General features: G+C 39.4%; 1 protein-coding gene across 3 annotated transcripts in view; it reads left to right on the top strand.

The window, feature by feature from the left end:
- DYNC1I1 (dynein cytoplasmic 1 intermediate chain 1) overlaps nucleotides 1-24,065 on the top strand; it is a 378,042-nt gene that overhangs the window by 55,585 nt on the left and 298,392 nt on the right. For 2 of the 3 annotated variants that reach the window (XM_032483976.1, XM_032483975.1), the window contains exon 1: nucleotides 22,324-22,527. The exons of the other annotated variant lie outside the window; for it this stretch is intronic. The gene's annotated coding sequence lies outside the window, so the exon portion shown is untranslated. Of the gene's footprint in view, nucleotides 1-22,323; nucleotides 22,528-24,065 lie in introns of those variants that run through there. 3 annotated transcript variants of the gene reach the window in all.

Raw genomic sequence — 24,065 nt, 5'->3', positions numbered from 1 at the left:
CTTAGGAGAATCCAGGTACACAGAATTAAATTATCTCTAAATTCCTTTCATATTCCAAAAATCTATGATATCAACCAAAGTCAGCTCTTCAAGTAAAAAATAAATAAATAAATAAATAAATAAATAAATAAATAAATAAATAAATATTTAAAAATGTTTTACTGCAGTTCTAACATGAGCTCTCTAGAGGTCTCTGTTACCAAACAAACCAGCATATGTTTTACTGTTGGTTGTGGAAGTTCAGAAACTGAAGTTTTTTTTGCACTTTTGAGGCAACATCATTGATTTTCTGATCATATCTATCTTGTCTCATTCAGACTAGTGAGGGAGAATCTTCTTTTAATGCTCACTCCAACTTTGTACTGTGAATTGATACGACACTATCTACAACCATAGCATGATTTTTAAAAAGGTGAATCTGATTCTCACTCCATTTCAAAAATCCTTAGCCCCAAATAATAGTCTGTTCTTTTCCAAACTCAGGTTATCTGTCAAAGTAAATAATCAAACAAAAAACTGGAGGGGTGGTGGAAGAAGGAAGAAGAGAAAGAAAAACAAAATTCCAAGACAGTGTTTTTCTTAACCACTGTTACTCGCCGTAAGCTATATGTTTCAGGCTGTGCCCACAGCACACACGTGTATTTATTGAAACAAACATTTCACAAAGCAGTGGTTATCTTTACAGAGGGAGATGCACTTTTACATTTTCTATTCTATCCTGTCCTATACTTTTTAATGGTGCTTTGACACACTAGTTAATTCCATGAACCGTTAAGGGATGCGACTAGTGGTTTTTAAAAAGCTACTTCAAGGAGATGCAAAAACTAAAAGAAAGTGGTTGGGTCTAGTGTACAGTATGGACTGACAGACTTCAGAAAACTTTGTGAAGTGACAAGTGAAAGTGGCAGACAATATGTACCATGTGATTCCATTTCTACAAAGAATGAATATACATATATACTTATCTATTTAAAGAGGCTGGGTAGGGTGCCGTGCTGGCTTGTGCTTTCCTTTCCAATCCAGGGTAGAGTTGTCCACAGGGAAACTTGTGTAAGATTTGGAAGGCAAAAGCAAAACAGCACACATTACCCTGAGAAGGTTGCCATGGTCAGATGGCATTAAATCTAATGCTATGTGTGACCTGAGGTTGGATATTGTTTCAAAGGGTCAGGGGGAAAGTGATAAAAGTAATTGGAGGACGATTAGGAAAGTGAGAATGTGGACTGGATACTAGAAGATACAAAGTTGATGTTAATTTTCATGTGGGATAGTGTTATTGTGTTATGTGGAAGAGTGTTTCTCTTCTTAGGAAAGGCATCCTGAAGCATTCAGGGTAAAGTGTATGATGTGTGCAACTTTCCATGATTTATAGATAAATTTCTCATGCTGTCTGTAATAGAGAGAGAGAGATACAGATATAAATATTTAATAATTTATAGATTTTCCTGGAAGATACAGATAGGTGAATAAACAGAGGCAGAGAATGGTGAGTAAATGACTCCCAGTTGCCAGCAGTGGAGGTGAGATGTGATGTGCTAGTTTGGAAATGACAATGTTGCACTTTACCTGAGCCCTATGCTCCCAAAAAACTGCAGGTTAAGAAATCTTCTCATCCCCTTGTGGTCAGGGAAAAGGCTTACTGCAGAGAACCACCCTTCCCATATGACTTAAATAAGACTTACAGATGACCCCCCTCCCCATTTACTTAGGACAAAACCAGACACAGACCCTCCAGCTTTCCATTCTTCACCATAAAGGATTAGCTGAATCGTTTGTCCCCACTGACCAATTTGAACAAAATGCCCACTGACTTACCTCGACCAAACTAACTAGATAAAAGGATTTGGAGGACAGTTAGGAAAATGAGACTGTGGCTTCTGCCCATCCCCAAAGCCCTGAACTTTGGCCTCCAGGGGCTACGCCAACATTGAAATGTAGAACAGTTCCTCCTTAACAACATCACCTGCTCAGCTGTCTGATGGGATGGTGCCACCTAACATCCTACTCCTCTAGTTCCAGTTCTTCCTGGCCTTCTTTGCACCTCCCCATAAAACAAACATTCTTTTTACCTGACCATTGAGATGCTTATAGATTTTAGGGTCGGGATCTTTGTTCTCCTTATTGCAAAGCTCCCTCTCCCTGCTGCAATAGTCTTTTTGGATAAGGTTTCGGGTTGCTCAGGTCCACATTTGTTTTTTACTTGACAGAAGATACTTTTCTCTGCGTAAGTAATAAGTGAGAGAAGGAGGCGCAGCCTGAGAGTTCCTCGGTCAGGGCAAATCTTGGAGCAAGGACACAGGAGTCTCAGAAACCAAGTGCTAAAGGGAAAAAGGCCCTGGATAGGATCCCTGTCACTGCTCAGGTGACTCTGCTTTGTGGCTCTGCAGTATAACCTCAAAAATTATGTTGTACTTAGTGTGATTGCATTCATTGGGAAGGTAGTAAAGGGGCTGATTTGCAGCAAGCTGGGTATTTGGCTAAAGGAATCAGTTCAGCAGATAGTGGCTATTAACAATACCAATAGCTACTAGTTATTGAACTCTTAGAATGTGCCAGGAGCTGAGCAATGAACCTGACATACCTTATTTCAAATCCAGACAACTCTGAAAAAAATGGGCCTCATTTTCCATATTTTACACCAGAAGGAACAATGTCTCTGAGGCTGTTAAATGTTTTTGTTTATAAAGACATATCTAGTGATTAGGAAGTGCTTTATCCTAGATGTCCTATATAAACAAATGCATTTGTTTGCAGTATTTCCATTAGTTCTTATACAAAATTCTTTGTTTAGCAATTCCAATGAGAAATCCACCATCACCCCTTTAGGCATGCCCCAGGTGTAGTGCTCTGCTCAGCAAAGGTAAATAATTCGACAAATTCTCAGTTTGTCCTGCAGGTGTCACCCTTGCCATAAGATAGGTCTTTTGAGCTCAGAATTCATCTCAGTATTGCAATTGATTAGAACTTTTTGATGAAGAAAAAAAGACTGATCGTGCATTTTTATGCCATCTAGATCTCAGGATCATAACTCTTACACATAGATTGAGGGTTCCTCAGCTCCAATGAATTAGTTGAATTCCCTCTTTTTAAATTTTTTTAATATATATTTTTATTGAAGTATAGTCAGTTTACAATGTTGTGTCAATTTCTGGTGTACAGTACTATACTTCAGTCACATAAGAACATACATATATTCGTTTTCATATTCTTTTTCACTGTAAGTTACTACAAGATACTGAATATAGTTCCCTGTGGGATACAGTATAAACTTGTTTATCTGTTTTATATATATTAGTCTCTGCAAATCTCAAACTCCCAATTTATCCCTTCCCACCCCCTTCCCCACTAGTAACCATAAGTTTGTTTTCTATGTCCGTGAGTCTATTTCTGTTTTGTAGATATGTTCATTTGTCTTTTTTTTTTTTTTTTTTTGAGATCCTATATATAGGTGATATCATATGGTATTTTTATTTCTCTTTCTGGCTTACTTCACTTAGGATGATATTCTGCAGGTCCATCCATGTTGCTGCAAATGACATTATTTTATTATTTTTTATGGCTGAGTAAGTATATTGTTGTACAGATGTACCACAGCTTCTTTATCCAGTCATCTGTTAATAGACATTTAGGTTGTTTCCATGTCTTGGTTATTGTAAATAGTGCTGCTATGAACATTGGGGTGCATGTATCTTTTTGAATTAAGATTCCCTCTGGATATATGCCCAGGAGTGGGATTGCTGGATCATATGGTAAGTCTATTTTTAGTCTTTTGAGGAATCTCCATACTGTTTTCCATAACGGCTGCACCAAAGTACATTCTTACCAACAGTGTAGGAGGGTTCCCTTTTCTCCACAGCCTCTCCAGCATTTATTGTTTGTGGGCTTTTGAATGATGGCTACTCTGACTGGTGTGAGGGGATACCTCATTGTAATTTTGATTTGCATTTCTCTGATAATTAGTGATTTGAATATTTTTTTCTGTGCCTATTGGCCATTGGTATGTCTTCATTGGAAAATGGTTTGTTTAGGTCTTCTGCCCATTTTCGGATTGGGTTGTTTTTTTTTTTTGTTATTAAGTTGTATGAGCTGTTTGTATATTCTGGAAATTAAGCCTTTGTCAGTCTCATCTTTGCCAGTATTTTCTCCCAATACGTAGGTTGTCTTTTTGTTTTGCTTATGGTTTCCTTTGCTGTGCAAAAAGCTTGTAAGTTTAATTAGGTCCAATTTGTTTACTTTTGCTTTTATTTCTATTGCCTGGGTAGACTGCCCTAGGAGAACATTGATGAAATTTATGTCAGAGAATGTTTTGCCTATGTTTTATTTCATAGGTTTATAGTGTCTTATCTTATGTTTAAGTCTTTAAGCCATTTTGAGTTCATTTTTGTGTATGGTGTGAGGGTACATTCTAACTTCATTGCTCTACATGCAGCTGTCTAGTTTTCCCAACACCATCTTTTTTCATTTTTAAGGCATTTCCTATATTTTTAAATAAATAATGCTTTTACATGGTTCTTAAATTGAAAACTATAAAAATGTACAGTGAAAAATCTTTCTCCCACCAGTGTCAGCCACCTGCCAAGTTTTTATGCCCCAAATAGAAAAACTATTATTAGCTTCTTGTGTAGCTTTCCCAAGCAATTTTACTTATATGCAAGCAAATATAGTCTATAATACTTTACCATAGTGTTTTACACAAATATTATACAAGCTGTTCTGTAACTTCTCTAGATTAATATATTTTATAAGTCTTGTTCATTTTGAAGCAACCTCATGGTATACCATTTTATGGCTGTATTATAATTTAATTAATAAATTCTCTATATTTTAGGTTGATTTGAATCTTTTGCCATCTAATAATAAGTATTAAATATTTTATTTATAATATAAATATATAATGTAATACTAGTTATTATATACTATTATGTAAAATATATTATATATAATATTATAAATATATTAAATATTATTCTTATCATTATAGCAAACACTTACTGTAGGTTTGGCACTGTTCCCAACACTTTACTTTTAGTAACCCATTTAAGCAAAACCACAGCCATATAAATTGTGTTTTTATTATCACCGTTTTTTAGATGAAGAGCCAGAGGTGAAGAAAGGTCAGATGATTGGCCCAAGGTTTGCAGGCCTATAAGTGGTGGTCCCAGGATATTAAGTAGGAGAAGACAAAGGGGGTCTGCCATACTTGGGGGTTGGAGCCCACTATGTCTATAGATGAGAGTGAGGCTAGAAAGGGGGAGCAATGGAATATGTCCTACCATCACCTGGGAGAGGACAACCTACCTTCTGAAGATGATGTTCCTGTAGGTTGGGGATTGCCAGCTCTCAGGACCCAGACCAGGGTCTGGACATAGATGTGCTTGGTTGTGTCAGAGAAGAGGGGCAAGCAAGAACCTTTCCTTTCCTGGAATTCAAAGTAGAAGAGCAAGAAACAAAATGTCTCAGAGGGCCCAGGGAACTCTGCCTGACCTTAAAATGCATCAGAAAAGATAGGGATGCTGGTGGCAAGTACAGCCAGGCACCAGCAGCCCCTCTCACTAAGGATATCACCTTCACACTGTTACCCCGCCTTCTCCTCCACGCCAGGGACTCAACGGTGTTGCTGTTTGGCTCAGGTTTCTCCTCAGCCATGTCCCACTGTCAGCCTTAATTACTCTGGTATCTATTTTGATGACTGTCTTAGTCTGTTCAGGCTACTATAATAAAAATACCATAGACCGGTGGTTTAAACAATAAAGATTTATCCCTCACAGTTCTGGAGGCTGAAAAGTCAAAAACAAGGTACCAGCAAATTCGGTGTCTGGTGAGAGGTGGCTTCCTTATTCATAGGCAGCCTATCCTCTCCTGGCAGAAGAAATAGAGAGCTTCCTGAGGTCTCTTTTAAAGGGCTCTAATCCCACTCGTGAAGCCTCCACACTTATGACCAAAGGCCCCACTTCCTAATACCATCATTCTGGTGGTTAGGATTTCAACACATGAATTTTGGAGGGACACAAACATTCAGTCCATAATGATGATCCTTCAAGCTCCTTGCCTTCTTGACCCCACTGACCTCCCTTTATGCCACTTAAATGGGTGGGACTGCTGCTAGCACATAGAGTGCCTTTGTGTGAAGTTGGAATCACAGCTGGCTACATTATAAACTTGGGATCCAGAAAAAGAAAGCTGTTCCTCTCTCTCTCACTTGGTCTTCATTTTTATGGAGTGAGCATGAGAACGACTTTGACTCTGGCCACTTCTTACATGTGCAGCTTGGCAGCACCTTGACTAAGGCCTGCCCCTCACACCTAACCATTTCCTGCCCAAGGGCTTTTTTATGATGCTGTGTTGCGGGAAGGTTGTGGGAAACTGCTGGACTTTCATGCATGTACAACTCAAAAGTAGAGGGCCGTGTTCACCCTTTGGAGTGACCTTCACTAATATGAGATGGGAGTCAGTGGATGAAAATTCTTTCTTTCCCTAGACATACACTCTTGAGTTGCATTTTAGGTGGCAAACTGTATTTGTTTTCTCTTACTGTTGAAACAAATTGCCAAAGCTTAGTGACTTAAAACAATACAAATTTTTTGTCTTGAGTTCTGTTGGTCACAAGTGCAGTTTGGCTTGGGTGGGTTTGTCTGTTCTGGGTTCCACAAAATCAAAATCAAGGTATCTGTTGGGTGGGACTCTTCTCTGAGTGCTCTGGAGAATCTGAATGCAAACTCATTCAAGCTGCTGCAGTGTTGGCCTTTTTTGGTTGTCAGCATAATCTCAGAACATGTTCTGTGTACTAGTGCCCATCATTGTACAGAAGATAGATAGAGGCAGGGAAGTTGTGGAGGACGTTCAGATACTAGTTTAGATGGTTTTGTCCTTGGTAATTCTTTGAGGCCCAAAGAAGACAGGGAAATATTAAAGGTAAACCTGCAATCTTTGAGAAAAGGAATATGAATTTATAATTGGTCAACACAATAGGAAATATGATTGAGAAAAATTATCCTGAGATAAATGATTTAAGAGAACATATTTTAAAATTTGTAACTGAAGATAGAAAAATCATGCCTTGGAATTTTTTGGGTAGAATTAATATGGTATGCGTTAACTCTGGAGAAATTAGGATTTGGTAGTTACCATGAACTGAACAAAAGCTTAGCTGATAAATTGTACTTTAAATTCAGAGTATCGTACACTGGCTGGCTGGGATCTGTGGTTTTATATGAGTTTGTTGTCAGATACTCATGAATTCAGAGAATAATGAGAAGAGAGATATCATGTCTGGTAGAATTTTCAGATCTTAAGAGAGTGGTTTGAGGTATTTCCAAGGCCTAGCAACCTTTCAACAGAAGGAGATAGGAACTATTTGAAACTCCTGAAGCCCTCAGAAGGACTTTGGAGGAGGCTGAGTATGTAGACTCTTGCAGGAGGCAGGTTTGGAACTGACATTGATAAGGACTGGTGCTGCTGCAACTTTGTGACATATGAGGAACACACTGTTCCTCAACAGGGGGTGAGCTCAGAGCCAGGGAAGATTTCTGAGTTAGGAATACTGCCCACCTCTGGATCCTTCAGAGAATAAAAGTGGGAAGAAGCCTGGGAGCAGCCAGGCTGAGCATTTGTGTTGTCTACTGAATTTTCTCAGCCCTAATAATGTTTCACATTACCGCCAACTTAGAAGGCTCGAAGTGGTATTATAACAGTAGTACCCTCAGGTAGAAAACCCATCGAATTGGCTAAGTTGATCCAGCCTGAAAATTCTGCCTCACTCATAAATTAAAATTCTTTGATGTGAAGAAGGATATGGTGGTTAACTTTTAAAATTCATATGAATTGCAGTACCCTTGATAGTGTAGGCCTATGTCAAACCACTGCTGATGGCCTTGCCGGTGCTGAACTGGGTGTGAACAGACAGCAATGGATAGCAGCTCTGGAAACCGTTCTTTTTGGTTGTATGATTGGTCGAGGTTGAGAAAGAGAAATGTAGATGCTATATTCCCCTGTCAGGCTCGAATCTCTGATACCCTCTCCGTTGCCATTTGGGATGGGGAAGACTTGCATTCTGAAGACTGTACTATCGATCAGCAGCCATGAATTAAGTAACCTAAAATTTTGACAGTCATCCCAAATGAGAGTGGAAGTCTGGCCAAGAGCCCAGTGAAAAGATTCAAGGTGACAGAGAGTAGTGGAGCCTTCAAGTGCAGAAAGGGCAGATCTTCTGTAAAGGCCAGCACCCTACTGTGGGAATGGCAGGGACTAACACCAATGAATGAGCATTTCCAGCAGGTATTGAAATGCCTCATGCATGGGCTGTGGAAAGCTCTAGCACTTTCTCAGCAGTAACATCTCAGGGTACTTAGGGAATGCATGGTGATTGTACCTCTAAACTCCGGATAAACTGAAGAGAAAAGGAATTCATTACAACATTACTGAGTAGCTCACACATGTGACAGGAACGCTAAAGACCTTGGCTCAGATAATGAGCAGGATTCCTGCAAGACTGAGAAGCAGACAACAGACCCAAGGTTGTACCACAGGATCAGCCTGTTAGGATCCCACCGCAGTGTCTGAGCACCATAGTGACTCCACCACGGTGAATTATCTCTAACTTTCTGTGACTTTGTGTTTCTTCCTCCCAAATAAGGAAGGAGACATCTGGTATTCCTTAGTTTTCTTGGTGGGATAAAGTTTCTGCCTCCTACAAAGACTCATGTGCTATGAGTTCTTTTTGTTTTAAATAGCATGGATGGGATTTACTTGCTGGGTAGTCAAAGGTCACTAACAAATATCTATTCGCACCATCCCACTGACTGCCCAATATCCCACATGCATTCTTCCTCCAATAATTGCACTTTACTGGAAAAGCTTGTGAAGTATTGGAGTTATTTGTTACTTAGCTTTCAAAAAATATAACTTACTTGCCTATCAGAGCCTAGAGTTTTCTTTCTGGGAAGGATTTATATTAATGATTTAGTTTCTTTATCATTAGTCTGCAAAATAGAAATTGTAAATATTTGACTTAGAGATCTATTTGGGTATCTGTTTCTTCTGTAGGTTTTGATAAGCAGTATTTTCTAGAAACATCTATAGCATCTACATTTTCATATTTATTTGCACAAAATTATTTATAATATCTTAATGTATTCTTATTTATTTTTAATGCCTTGATGATCTCTAGTGGAGTCAGCCTTTTTCAGCCCTGATTTTCTCATATTTGTACATTCTCTCTTTTTTTGATTAGTCATGTTAGATGTTTATCATTTTCTACAAACTAACTTTCTTGTTGTTGATTTTCAGTATCAGAGGCTTGTTGTCTATTTCATTAATTTCTACCTTGCTTTTATTCTTCCCTTGTGCTTCTTTGGGTTCATTTTACAGGTTTTAACCTTAACTTCTTGAGGCTTCTGGTTTCAGCTCTGACATGTCAAGAGCTTGAAAGTCATCACTCTTACCCTTACATCAAAAAAAAGGATATACAGGGCCCAAACCACACTAACAACCAACTTATCCTAATTGTCAGCTTACCCTATGCAGCAACCAACAATAGCAAAATATGCGTTATTTTCAAGTGCACATGGTGTTTACAAAGATAGGCCATATTCTGGGTTATGAAACAAATCTCAGTACATTTTAAAGGGATGAAATATTTTAGACTATCTTCCAATTTATGGATTATCAAAAAATATAAGTCTAGTTTTCATTATCCAAAAAGAGTTTCAAAGTCCAAAAAATTAGTAGCTCTCCATTCAGGAAAAAAGACAAACTCATAAATATAGTTCCGAGTCCATGAAAACAGTGCTGCTAAGAAGAGATTTCTCTAGTTTCCTTTTCAGTTTTTTAAAGTTGCACCAGCTTTCCTTTAAAGTCTGTTTATGAGAGAAAAAAAATAATTTTACTCCCAGGTATAACTAAATTAAAAGAAAACCCCAGGAGACTTAGAGGTTTCCTATTGCTGTAGGTCTGTATAAAACTAAAAATCAAATACCTGATCACCCAGGAACAGTGCGAAGATCTCAGGTAGGCATACCTGACTGCTAAGAGAGCGCCCTAATAGTAAACGAGTTAGAACCTACGTTACCAAATAAAGGCTGAAGTGCAGTTGGCTATGCAGAAGCTTCCTACCCATGAGGGAGCTGGTAGGGAGGGAAAACACCTGTCTTCAGGACACCGACACCAACATCCATGACAGAATTGATATACTCTTGATGACGTCAAAGAGGAGCCCCTCTCACCTGTGAGGAGATGTTAGAAGATGAATGGTAAAGAGGAGCAAGAAGAGAGTGATGTGGGGGCCATGAAACCTCCACCCTGGGTAAAGACAGTGTAACAATCACCCCAACAAGGAGAGGAGGCCAGGCCTCCCGCAGATTTAAATCTCAAGCTGTAAAATTGAAACTTGCTGGACTTAATCAGTGTGATATAGAATAGCGCAAAGGAAAAGGTGGGGCACTGCTGGAGATGGGTAGATAGTTCAGATTCTGAAGCAGAGGACAAAGGACGGCTCCCTGTAGGGGATAGAAAGATATCTAGTCAAGACCTTATCTGACCTGGAGTAAACTGAGTATGCCTTACAGGGGTCACTCTACACTCTGTTCCCTCACCTATTTCTAAACCTTGAGTAAGGTAGAGGAAGAGAAGGAAACTTTTCTTCTTTATAAGGAAAACCATGAACAAGAGTTATGTTGAGATGAAGTCAGCGTGGCAACACGAAGGACTGTTTTTTCACATGCACTCCATTTGCAGTACCTCACTCAGCCTCACTTCATCCGGAGTGGATCTGCATGAACCCAAATGATTAGCAGTATGCTAAGGAAACTAGATTCTGGGGAAAGGGGCAGAAAGGTAAAAATTACAAGTTACTGATTAAGGGAGGAAAGGAGGAGAGAGATTTTCCCCAAGGATTACTAAGCCTTGGGCATATGGAATAGCCCTGTCAGCCTAGATTAAAAAGTCATAAATGTACGAGGTAGCTATGAGGACAAATAGAGGAGAATAAAGGGGCCATCTCCAAACTCTGTGCTCCTCTGGATTCATGTCCTGTTGGAAGATACAGTTCCAATATGAAATACAGATTTTTTTTTTAAACAATCTGTGTGTTTGACAACCAAAAAGCAAAAGCTGTTTAATAAATGACTGTATTACCTCTACTTCCACTATTAAGGAAGTCATATTGGGGTAATTGCTAAATATCCCCCAGAAGATAACAAAACATATATACCTTTGAGAGTATATTGTCTGTTTATACAGCTCCTGTCATCCTATATCCTACACTTGGTATTATTATTCTTTCCAAAGGAGTTATTTGATCCTGTTTTTAAATATTTAAAAATTTGATCCATAATATCTAGAAGTTTACCAAAGTCTAGATTTAGAAACTAAGGCAATTTGACTAGAGACAGTTGATTGTCCCCCAAACTCCAGTCTCCCTTTTCTGTAAGAGAGACTTGCCCCTGGGGTCCACGGGACCCTACTAGAGACTACATTTCCCAGCTGTTCTTTTCGCTACGTGAGGTCATGTGACTGAATTCTTGCCAGTGAAGTGTGTGTAGATGTGACCTGTGCTGTTTCAACATCTGGACCATAAGTCAGTGGGCTTGCAAGTCCCTTTCTCGCTTCCTGCAAACTGTACGCCCCTTGCCTTGGTTTCCAACCTGCAGGTGAAGACCTGCTCTAACAAAGCAACAGGGTGCAAGGGAACCAAGTCTCTAAGTGAGCACCGAACAAAACCACCTGGTGCCCCCCAGCCTGGAGTGCTCACTGCAAGGATTTAATGTGAGATTGATATGCTTCCGTTGTCTTTAAAAAACCACAGTATTTTGGAACCATTTGATTTTATTGCTTCAGCCTTTGACCAAGCTTATCATACATATTTTAGTAAAAAGTAGCCAGTTGGCAGGTGGGAATTTTACTTTCCTTTAATTTTTTATTTTATAAATTTATAACCTAGATGACTGAGTTTTTTTTTCAGTTTAACAAAGGTATTGCAATTTTTTATTGTTAGAAACTGAGTAGAGGTGCTTAGCTCTATGAACCATGAGAACGATTCTTATCAAATCATAGAAGCATCAAATTATAGAACCTGGCTTCTGGAAGTGATGAAAGAAATACAGTGCCTTCAGTGAGGAAGTGACCTGACCAAGATCTCAAAATTTTGCTCAGAAATACGTATTACAGTGTTACTATCTTTCTACATGCTCTTACCAAGTGCTCATGCATTTGGCAGGGGGCACACAAACACACACACACACAGAAAGGAAAGGCCCCCATATCTGGGAATCTTAGAGAGATCAAAACTTTCCATAAAAAGATAGTCAAAGTTTATCACACAAATGAAAAAAGTAAAAATTGAAGAAATAAATGTAGAGTGAAATTAAAAGTAGCCCTATCCTAAGAGGTCATTTCTAACAGCTTAGTTCTCACAGCCTCTAGAGGCTCTGAGCATGTTCTCCACTGTCTTTGTAATGGTTACTCATTCATAATCAGTCGCATGCAATTCACAGCTAGAACTGATATGTTTTCCTTCCATTGCTACAAAAGAGTCTATACAAATTATTTGCGAAGTTGGCCATGTTTAGGAATCAGAGAACTTCCCATGAGTTTGAACAGCTCCTCCCATGGTAGGAATACAGACTTAAGCATTAGTGCCTGATTAAAGTCTTTAAAGGGCCAGTGTGCAGCAGCACAGAGCAGAGTTAGACTGCGGAGGGAGGGCGAATGCTCAAGGCATGTACATGTGGTAGTGGGAGGTCAGAGACCCAGCAAACCATAGCCCTGAAGATGGCTGCCTTAGGGACAGGAGCAGGTGGCAAGGAAGAAATGGCTGAGAATGAGTGCTGGGGAGGCCTCTGAAGATGTGATTGTATTATTACATCCTGCTCATTTCCCCCAACCCCTCATACTTATTGTCTTGGCCTTAATGTGTTGATTCATACCATCAACTACCCAGGTTTTGATTTCTGTAGAGACAGTTATCAGGGGGTGCACACATGTGTGTGTGTTACTGTAGGGTAGCTTTTAGAAACTCTCCTGACATGGGATATTCTTTTTTTCCCCCTTCCTTTTGGTATCTCTTGAAGTAATTATGTTTTCCCATTGCCTTTTTGTGCAGCTTTCTTCCTTTAACACTAACAGCTGAATAGCTGCTACTATTTTGGCTTACTAACCATCCCCAACATGAGAACTAGAGAATTAAAAACAAAACAAGACAAAGCAAAAATGAAATATCGATGTAGAAATGAAAATCCATAGGAACACAGTTCTGAGAACACAATTTTAAATAATAAATAGTTTACAAGATTTAGTGATAGAGCTCACTACGTAGATGACATTCTCTAATGCTTCGTACATGCTAACTTAATTCTCAGAGCTGCCCAGTGTGGTGGGTACTGTTAATATCCTCATTTGACAGATGAAGAACCTGACACACAGAGATCTCAAGTAATCTGTCCAAGGTCAAGTGAATATTTATCTAATTAGACACCCTGGCCCAAATTCTAATTTTAAGAAGTCTGAGTACAAAATTCAGTTATAACAGTCCTAGTAGACCCCAGCGTAAGATTTACAGTGGTTGTATAGCAAGTGAAGCACTTGGATTCTGACATCAGGTATCTTGATTTAGGGTCCTGGCTTTATTTTCACACTGTGAGAGCTTGAGGAAATTACTTAACCTCTCTGAGTCTCAGATTTCCCACGCATCAGCCATGGGGAGGATGATTTAAAAAATCTAACACATAAGGAAGAGCATAGCACATAGTAGGAAGCTGTATCCCTGGGTCCAGCACGTAGTAGGTGCTTGGAAACATTTATTGAATGTCAGTTGTCATAACAGAACAGCACATATTGACAAGAGGAGCAGAATTGTGATTTATTAAAGCCAAGCTGGATTGCCTTTTTAGTCTTTCAAAACCCCCTCATTTCTCTAACACTTGATGTAGATGAATGGATCTTATCCATAAAGCATAAAGTACACTGGTATTGCTTTGATGATGATGTTTCACCCAATAAAAATTGTCTCCCTTGCTCTCCTCTCCTCCACCCTGGCATGCTCATTTATAGGATATTCAAAGGTTTAAAGAACAGTTGACAATTTATGAATAGTGGTTAAAAATACTGATTTCCCCAACTTTTTTCCTGCCTTAAATAATGTTGATCCATAAATTATGCCTGCTAGAACATGTGTAGAACAAAAATCTATATCTGATTTGGAGAAAATGGCTCAAAATACAGATTCTGACTCTGACCTTAGGCATTATGACGTGAAATGTCTATGCAGGATTTCACACAGGAAAAAAGAAATAAGGAAATCTAAAGAGCCACCAAGGCCCTTTGAGTATCTAGTAAATTCTTGAAAAAACACTTTTAGTTTTGTGAATGTGTCAACGCTAAGTTATTTCTTCACACATGGATAAAATCCCTGGAATTCCATTGGAAAATAAATCTTTAACAATGAACCTTTATGTTTGAAAATTAAAGCAAACCGCATGCTTCCTAAGGTAGATGGGAACGTTTAAAAACTGTTAGTAAGCCAATTAGCGTTGATCCAACATACAAAATTGTTTGAAATAATATGTGATAGGGTACTTTATCTTACACAAGAGCTAATCTCAGAGTTTACTGACTGCCTGTCTCTATTTTTTCTTTTGTTTTATTTATTTATAATTCTTTGGAACTTCTGCCAAATTTCCAACTTTTGGAGGACTTTCTCTGTTTTACACACTCCACTATAGAAATGAAATGTAATACACTCTTGTTTGTTCACTTTGTTGAACATAACTTGGATATTTATTAATTTGTTGACTTGAAATGTTTCAAAAAGATTTTTCTCAAAATATACATATTTATTTGTAGTTCTTTATAAAGAAAAAGTAAAAGGTTTTCAGACTTTTAATGATGGCTAATCATCCCATTTAACATGCTGTTGTATGATGTTATTCATTTTTGACAAGTTAGAATGTTATGAAACTATTTGAACAGTTCCGCAATTTATCTCCATCAACAGGAGCCTTTAGTGGGGGGGGGGGGGAGTTTGACTTAAAAATGATAATGTAACATTAAGGATGTCAAAGTAATGAAAGACATACAATAGCTTTAGACAGCTTATGATATTTTATCTTTATTACTTTTAGTTCGTGTGGTAAGAAAACCTTAATAAGAAAAAATATTTTAGAAAGAGACCTGTTAAATATAATTTCACTAATAAAAGATGAAAAATTGAAATTGAATTTTTAAAATACTCTGAAAAAAAGTTTATTCACTACTGTTACTAAATAATTTCATGCAAAGTAAAAAAAAAATCAAAGCAAAAAAAAAAAAAATGACCCCAAGGCCCAATGGTAAACGGACATACAGCTAACTTTTAAAAATATTTATGAATCATCCTTTATCAACCTCAGACTGTTATTCAAAATTTGACTATACATACATGTATATTTGCAACAATAAAGAGTTCACTTTAAAATACGAATTTGGGAGTCTTTCAAAATATGGTAGACACAACCAAGAGCCAAGGAAATGCTCCAAGTGAACCTCAAGATCTTTTTCTTATATGAGGGCATTAAAACATTAAAGGCTGGGGGCTGGGTGTAGCTCAGAGGTAGAGCACATGCTTAGCGTGCATGAGGTCCTGGGCTCAAGCCCCAGTACATCCGTTAAAAAAAAATTAAAAGCTTTCTAATGTGTTAATTGGTTTTCATGCTAGAAACTTAAATGGAAGATGATCTCTTTCTTTGACTATCTTCCCATACACTAAGTACACTCATATTTTACAGTTAGGCTATATTTTTAGAAATTGTCTGGTCAGTAATGTGAGCTGTACTCTTTTGTTTCCAACTGGCTCTCAAACAGAGGGCAAAGAGAGACCAAAGACAGAGACCACTCCAGATTGGTAGGTGGCAGTTTTAATGAGAAAGGGAGCTTACATGTGAAGCTTATCTTCGTGGCCACAAGATGAGTAGATCTCCACATCTGCCAGGTAGAATCTTGTAAGTTTAAAGAGAGACCTTAACTAGGTTCAGTCACCTATTCAGTCCAGGTGGGCTCAACAGTATGTTGCTCTCTCAAGGCTGCATCCTTGAAATGGCTCCCATTATGGGAACAGTGAGCAGAATGTACATTCCAAGGACCGGGGTGATGGTGAGGAACCTACTATTGCCCAATTGTCTGGGTCCAGCTGTTGGGTCAACAGGTGGTCATGCCCTGTCTATGATCACCTCCAACATGTCCTCCAGAAAGAATTTTATCTGAATACTTAGCAAACATAGGGGAGTAAGGACCTGGAGGTCACAAGGGCACTGCTGGCTCCATGGCTCTATCCTATCATCACTAGCATGGGGGGCACCTCCCTGGAGGATAATCAAGGGCAGTGTATATTTCCAGTTCCAGAGAAGACTGTGGCATATCATTATGAAATCCCTGGGGAGGGATTCCTTCATGGTTTATTGCATCTCAGAGGGAACCAGAGTGACACAATAACCACCTAAGTGGCATGTGCTAGAAGTGGTGTGCGGACAGAGAGAGAGTGTGATAGTTGGTATTTATCCAGAAGGTGAGAGGGCACAATCCTTTTATTCATCCTCACTCCATCCTTATCCTGACTCCTTTTCTAGCAAAAAAGTGCAGGACATCATGTATCCACAGCTCATTGTTTCTAATGTCTAAACCATATATCGTAACCACTGCCAAGGGATAAGACTTAGAGTATCTTCAGGGAATTTCACAAGAAAGAAGTTTATAATATAAACACCTATTGTTTGTAAGTGACTTCATGCTGTTACTGGACTATCCCTGGTATCTAACAGGCTTGTTGGAGCACATAATGCATATTCATCATAGAGCATTTAGAAAGTAAGGATAAATTCAAAAGGAAAAAAAAAAATCCGCACTCTTATCACCCCAAATAGCCACTGTTAACATTTTCCTGTAAACTTTCATTCTTTTTTCTATGCAATCCACATGATAGTTAACAGTGTCTAACATTAATTTAGTGTTAACTTGGTGCTGATCACTATACCTAGTTCTTTATAAGCATCATCTCATTTAATTCTTATTATAAACTTAAGATATGGGCACTATTATGCCCATCTTACAGGTGAAGATATTGAGGCTTAAAGCGTTTAAACAGTTTGCACAGAATCACACAGCTAGTGAATTGTAGCTGCCAGTTTTAACCCAGGTGTGCCTGACTCCAGGGCCTGTGTTCTTTTTTTTTTTTTTTTAACATTTTTTATTGATTTATAATCATTTTACAATGTTGTGTAGGGACCTGTGTTCTTGACTCAGTGTAGTATTTCTGATTTATACATGCCTTTAATACTAGAAGATTGTATTTTATATCGACAGTTTTATAATTCTTCTTAACTATAACTCTATAGTGAAGTAAGCATATGAAGGAAGAGGAGTGAGAAGCATGTAATATACAAAATTTGTATTCTAAAATACATAAAATATTTAGATTTCTCTTCTCAAATAGTCAAATGATACTAAGAGTTAGCATGTGAGAAATAACAAATAATGAAGCCCCATTAAAAAATGCTCAGAATTGCTGGTTAATGGCAGAAACGTAGTATCAATGTATATATATTTAATTATTTGTTAAAAAAACACAGATGACTTTTTGAAAGTGTTGGGAGAGCTATTAGGATCAGTCTTTCCAAGGAGCAGTTACAAAGAACTACGAAAATATGTTACTAGGAAATAATCTAGAGAAGTAATTCACCAAAAATGTGGTTTCATTTCTTTTGGCAAGGTAGGTTTATTTGATCCCTAGAAATATAAATTTGAAATAACAAGTAACAAGGCAGGACACAAAGGAGGATACAGATACTGATTTCACAGCTGGGAAAAATAAAGATTTATATTTAGACACTAATGGAATGTGAATTTAAAATGACATAAATAATTTATATCTTATAATCATTGGATTTTTTCCCCATAAGTTTAAGTGCTTAAAATGATTTTTTAAGATCCAAATATTTTAATTTTTCCTCTGTAGATATTTGCATGGTTGCATTTTGTCATTGATAGTTAAAAACACAGGCATTCTGGCTCAGCATCATCCTTGAAAAAAAAGCTAATGAAAGGAACTAATGTCAGCTAAATGAAAGCTAATGTGAGGAGGAGGAGGAGGAGGATGCAAAGAAACACGAAGGCAAAAGTGAAGTGGGTGGAAATAAGGGTGATTATAATATGATTATATTACAAATATAGATAATTACAGTATAATTGGAGTTATATTTGGAAGTTACTCAACAAGCATTTAGAGAAATCTAAAGCTATACAGCAGACACCTCTGAATTCCTTCTTCCTAAATTGAAGACAGATTTTATGTGTGTGTGTTTATTTATTGCAGAGACTTCACACCTACTTTATCAAGACATAGGCAATGTCCCTTAATGAAAAGTGTCCAGAAGACAAAAAGCAGTTGTTTTAGACGTTGGAATCATTAATTCCCCTATAAGTCACTCTTTGATTTCTAATAAATCTTCAAACACTAATAACGTACCTGTTTCAGAAAGTCTATTATTGTTTTAATTTGGCACCAACAGACCAACTTCAATTGTACAATAGGAAAATACATAAAATATATCCGACCCGATACATATCCCATACAAAACTGTGTATGACTTTGGGCAGTGGTTTAGTTGCCTCACAGGTTGTTATTCCAAGCATGATGTACAACACATGTCATCCTAACTAGAGAACATCTTCAAGCATTTTTTTCTTTAGGCACTTTACATTCTTAATAGCTCACTCTGATGGTTTGCATTTCTTTTCTGTGGTTTTAGAGCCTTTGGACTACTGAGGTGAATTTTCTGTTTTATTTCTTGCAACTAAGATATAATGAATGGAGGACTAACTTCCAGAAGAGATCCTCAGGCAGACATCAGGGGATCTGGTGTATAAAAGTGCGTTGGAACCTGTATGAAGCGGGGCCCTAGAAAAGTAAGTTAGACAAGGGAGCCAGCTGTGGGGCCCTGCCTGTATTCAGCACTAGTGAATGACACGTGCACGAAGGCAAAAGAATCTCTGTCTTGAAGGCTAGTAGTGACCCCAAGGTCTGAGTAGTCCCTCCAGTCTGGTAATGTCAAGATTGGACACTGAATTTAGAGGGTACAAAGCTCTACTTTTTGTACTTTTCATGTAGGCTGTATTAGTCATAGCAAATTATAGCTAAAATTTATTGAGTGTTTTTAATTACATGCAAGGGACTGTGCTGAGTGATTCACGTGGATTAACTCATTGAAGTATCACAGACCCCAAGTAGTAGTATTGCCCATTTTTGCCTTCTAGGGACTTGAGTCTTAGAGGAGTCTAGTAATGTATGCAAATATACAAAAGCAGTAAGTGGTAGACTTAAGCTTACACGCCGAGCGTCTGATGCCGGAATAGGGGAGCTTAGCCACACTGTTGTCTCTCTGGAGGGCTCTAAAGCAACCTCCTACTGGCTATAGCGAGTTAGGAATTTGCCCAGTATGTTTTATGGTAGCCATTTAATCCATTCTTGAAGACCTTTTTTCAAACTTTGAAGCAATAACTACACAGAAGTGAAGCAGGTTGGTTGCAATAAGCAGTTCGTAATTTGTAGGGGGTATATGGGAACTCTGTTCTTTCTGCATAACTTTTTTTGTAAACCTAGAAGGCTCTAAAAACTTGGGATCTGTCCATAAACATAAGGTCTATGCTTCTTTTTCTGCCTGTTTTCTAACCCCATTCTCAAGTGCTTATCACCTGATGTGCCAAAATTTGCATGTAACTGTACACAGATACTCAGACCTCTTCACCAAGACCTCCAAATCATAAGAATTCCAAATTGGAATGCATTTTCTCCTTCTTGATCTCTTGGCAAATGTCTTAAGTTATTTTATTTTTCTTAGTCTCTTGGGTATTACAGGCAGTGGTGAATTTTCTTTAGATTTTGAGTCTCTGGAATATAGAAACCATGTATTTCTTACTCATTTCCAGTCTCACACCCAATATATCTACTATGTTGAGTATGTGATAATAAAAAATAATTATAACAGCTTTTTATTAATTGCTTAATTTGTGCCAGTTCTGTATTTCAGGCTATTCACGATGAATACAGCTTGACAAATTCAAGCCTTAATCCTGGCCTGGATTCTCACAATGAACTTCAAACTGGTCTCTTCTGCCTTGCTTGTTCCAGATATCATTTGCACATCCAAGTGTCATTTCCTGCTCAAGCATGTGTAATAATAATACTCCATTATCTGCTCTTCAGCATCCCTTAGGGCCCAAATCTGCTCCCCTACTAGTCTGTTATGCACCGAAAAGCTAGCCCACTGAACATTTGCTAAGTACTCATTATTGCTTCTCTTTTTTGGAACTTGGTTGATGTGTGAAAATGTTCTGCCTTCCTCATTTCTACTGTTAAAAACCTTAATTATCCATTTCAAATATTATCCACATTCATAATTCTAATTTCCTCCTACTGTCTCCCCACTCCTACCAGATGGGCTCTTATTTGACTTCTCAACACATTGTACTGCTTCGGCCATTTCCTTATTGTTGGCCTTTACCTCTCCTTCCACCTTCAACTAGATTAACCTTACTTGTGGAAAGGGATTATATTCTCCTCAATTTTGGACCGTCTGACACTGCCAGCACAATGTGTTGCAGGTAGTGGCCACTCAGCAACCCCCATATTGGAGAGACTGTAATACCAGGTGGGAATGTATAAGCTGTGAAGTCAGGTGGACAGGGATTCCAATCTCAGATAAATCACTCAGTAGCTGTGGAATTTGGGCAAAGTAGAACTCAGATTCCTTTTCTGTGGGCATGGCATTGTATCTGTTATACAGTATTGTTGAAAAATTTAAAAGGAAAATATACATGGAGTTTGACATATGTTAAGTATCTAATACTTGTCAGTGGCAAGTATTTGTCTCACAGAAATTTTCTCCTGGAATATCTTTATTTCCTTCTATCTAAAGACATTTTACCTCTCTCTTTGTAGTCATACTTATGCTCACAATAATTTGCTAGGAAGGCAAAATTGGAACAAGAAAGGCCATTTTATAGATAGATATGACAGTGTATTTACAATCAGATCTCTATTTATTTTGAAATTACTGTAGTACTTGTCAATTAAATAGAGCCAAAAATATTTATTGAGCACCTATTATGCATCAAACACCATTGTAGGTACTGGGGATACTGCAGTGAATAAGATACAGTGCTTGTTCTCTACTTTCATTCTAATGTGTACAATGACACATGACGAAAAGCTGACCTAAAAATGGTACCAAACCTGCATTGATTAGAACCCCAAACTCCATTTCTGTCCCTTAAAACTTAGCTATTAGGGAGCTTTGGGGGCAGTCCAAGAATGGTTACCCAGATTATTTTTATTTTTATTTTTCATATGTTCTTTTTTAAACAGAAGTATAGTGGATATGTAATTGTTACTGAACTTAGGTCTGCTTACCCACGTGGAGTAAAGCCAATCTACTGACACTTGGTTGTGGTGAAAGAAAGTGCAGTGTTTATTGTAAGACATTATACAAGAAAAAAAAAAGGAGTCCAGAAGACCTAGTGCTCAAAAATCCGGAACTCCCCAGTAGGCTTCAGGAAAATGTTTTTAAAGGCAAGGTGAGGGAGGGGAGTCCTAGGATATGTGATCAGCTCATGCACAATTCGCTGAGTGGTTGATGGTGAGGTAGAAGGGATGTGTCACAGGGGTTAACCTCTCAATCCCCTACCTTTATACTGCCCCTCCCCTCTCCCCACTGGTAACCACTAATTTGTTCTCCGTATCTGTGAGTCTGCTTCTTTTTTGTTATCTTCACTAGTTCCTTATATTTTTTAGATTCCACATATAAGTGATATCATATGGTATGTGTCTTTCTCTGATGTATTTCACTTAGCATATGGAGGATACTGTTGTCCAGATTTTTAAAAGCTAGGACTTTAAGTAGCAATGTTATGGAGGCAAGCTAAATATATATTTTTTCTTCTCGGAAAAACTAAGCATAAATCTATGTCTTTGTGTGTAGCAGATGGACCCGAGCTTTCTCTATTTCTATTTAAATAACCTAAAGTAGTTGTCAGGGAGTGAAAGTTGTTGCGTGTTGCCGTGTCAGCAGGAGCTTCCATCCTAGCTCTTCAGTTTGCAGCCACTTAGGTGAGTCCCGCCGATGGCATAGGGATAGACGGATTGACCTTGACCTCCCCAGGACTCCTGCAGCCACCAGCCTCTGAGCGGGCGTCACCCGCTCCTTGAGAGACCGGGTGCGCAGGGCCCTCCCGCGGGAGGAGCGCGGGGCGTGGAGGGCGTGGGCCGGGGGCGGGGCGAGCCCCAGACTGGGTGCTCGCGGGGAGCTGTCAGTGTCAGGCTCGGGGAGAGAGAGGAAGTGCCTGGTCCCGGAGGAGCGCGAGCCGAGCGGCCAGCGCAGCGTGAGACAGCACATCCTGCGCGGGCCGAGCCTGTCTCCCTCTGGAAACGCTCGGGTGCTGACGCCACCGCCGCTCGGGAGCCACCGCTGCGCTCGCGAGCCCAGTTCCGCTGCCGCCGCCCGCATCCAGGTAAACAGGAGGGGGGTCGCGCTCTCCCGGCCCACACCTCCCCGCCCCTTTCAACCCTCCCCGCCCGGGGGTCGTCGGCGCTGGGAGCTGCGGGACACTAGTGCGGCCGCTGCAGCCGAAGCCGGACCCTGGCCTCTGCCCACTCCCCGGGCTCCTGCGTGCTCCGCGGCGCCCGAAAGCGGCAGCCCCCTATGGCAGCCCCCTGTCTCAGCTCCCCCGGCAGAGCTGAGAGGCGAGGGTAGAGGGGGAAGAGTCGTGGTGTCATCACCTTGTCGTCCACCTTGTAGGCTGGGAAGGGCGTCCCAGCGCGCCTCGCTTCGGTTTTCGCCTGGGGAGCAGAAGGCTAGCGGCGGTGAAATCCGCACCCCTCTGGGCCACCAGCTGACGGCTCCTAGGGGAGGGGGGAGCTGCAGAGGGAGGGGAAAGGATGCTTTTTGACTACATTTTCAGCTGTCTGCAAAGCTCTTAGATGCTGTTGCTACCCGCCAAGTCCGAGAAAACGAATGCACTTCCAGCAGGTCATTAATTAAACACTCACGCAAGAAGGTACCAGTTTCTCCCACTGCTGCAAAAAAAAGTGTGGCTGAGGGGATGTGTTTTCGTAAACACCTTCGCGGCCGCGTGGCTCTCCTTCCCCCACTCCCACTCCGGAATCGCTCTGGCCTTACAAATCAGTGCGTTGTCATCATAAGGGCAGTGATCCTGGCGGCGCTGATGGGAACTGAGTGTGCAGGAGTCTCATGACTTGTACCTTGGGTAATCAGAATAAACAGAAACCCAGGATCAGGACAGGAAATTACTTAGGAAATCAGAGACTCAACAAAATGCAGAAGATGGAATATATTAGTTATCCTGGCCTTTCCCACATCTAGGTAAGGAGCAGAACAAGTAGCCAGCCATTTTCTTGCCTGGAATGCCTTTCAAGAGGGCATTGTAGACTTATTGTAGTCAGGGTTATGCAAAATTGCTTCCATATACAGAAAGCATAGCTAACCCTAAGACATGGTAACTGCAGAAGACATCATATGGCTAAGATTAGCACAGATATGGGTGTAGCCTATGTATCTATTTTCATTGCGGAAATTATAGAGAAAGACATTGATCATTGTTAGTAAATTTGAAATGGAGCATTCAGTACAAGTTGTGTCCTGAGGGTACTAATGAGAATGTGATTAATAATTCCTTTGACTATTTAAAATGCCAGATTTTCTCCAGAAGTCTTGGTGTTTATAAAAAGGACCCAAACTCTGCTTTTCTGACTGTGTTTCTTAGTGAAATAAAAGCATACACTCCTACCACTAAATAATCAAATGTTCTCTTAGAACCAATTCCCCAGTATTTCTTAAGGTTTGAAGATCCAAAGCTCCAAGAGCTGTTTCTTTTAGAGATCTTCTAGCACCACTATGGGGATGTTTAGATAATATGGTGGGGGTGGGCCCAATGTAGGCTTTTTTTCAGCCTGTCCAGCTCTGGGCCCAGTTTTTGGCCCATATCTCTCTTTTTCTTCCCTGTCTCGAGCTTCAGGCACCAATGCACCT

The sequence above is a fragment of the Camelus ferus genome, chromosome 7 (assembly GCF_009834535.1).
Source record: "Camelus ferus isolate YT-003-E chromosome 7, BCGSAC_Cfer_1.0, whole genome shotgun sequence".
Classification (NCBI taxonomy): domain Eukaryota; kingdom Metazoa; phylum Chordata; class Mammalia; order Artiodactyla; family Camelidae; genus Camelus; species Camelus ferus.
This window is presented reverse-complemented; position numbering and strand designations above follow the sequence as displayed.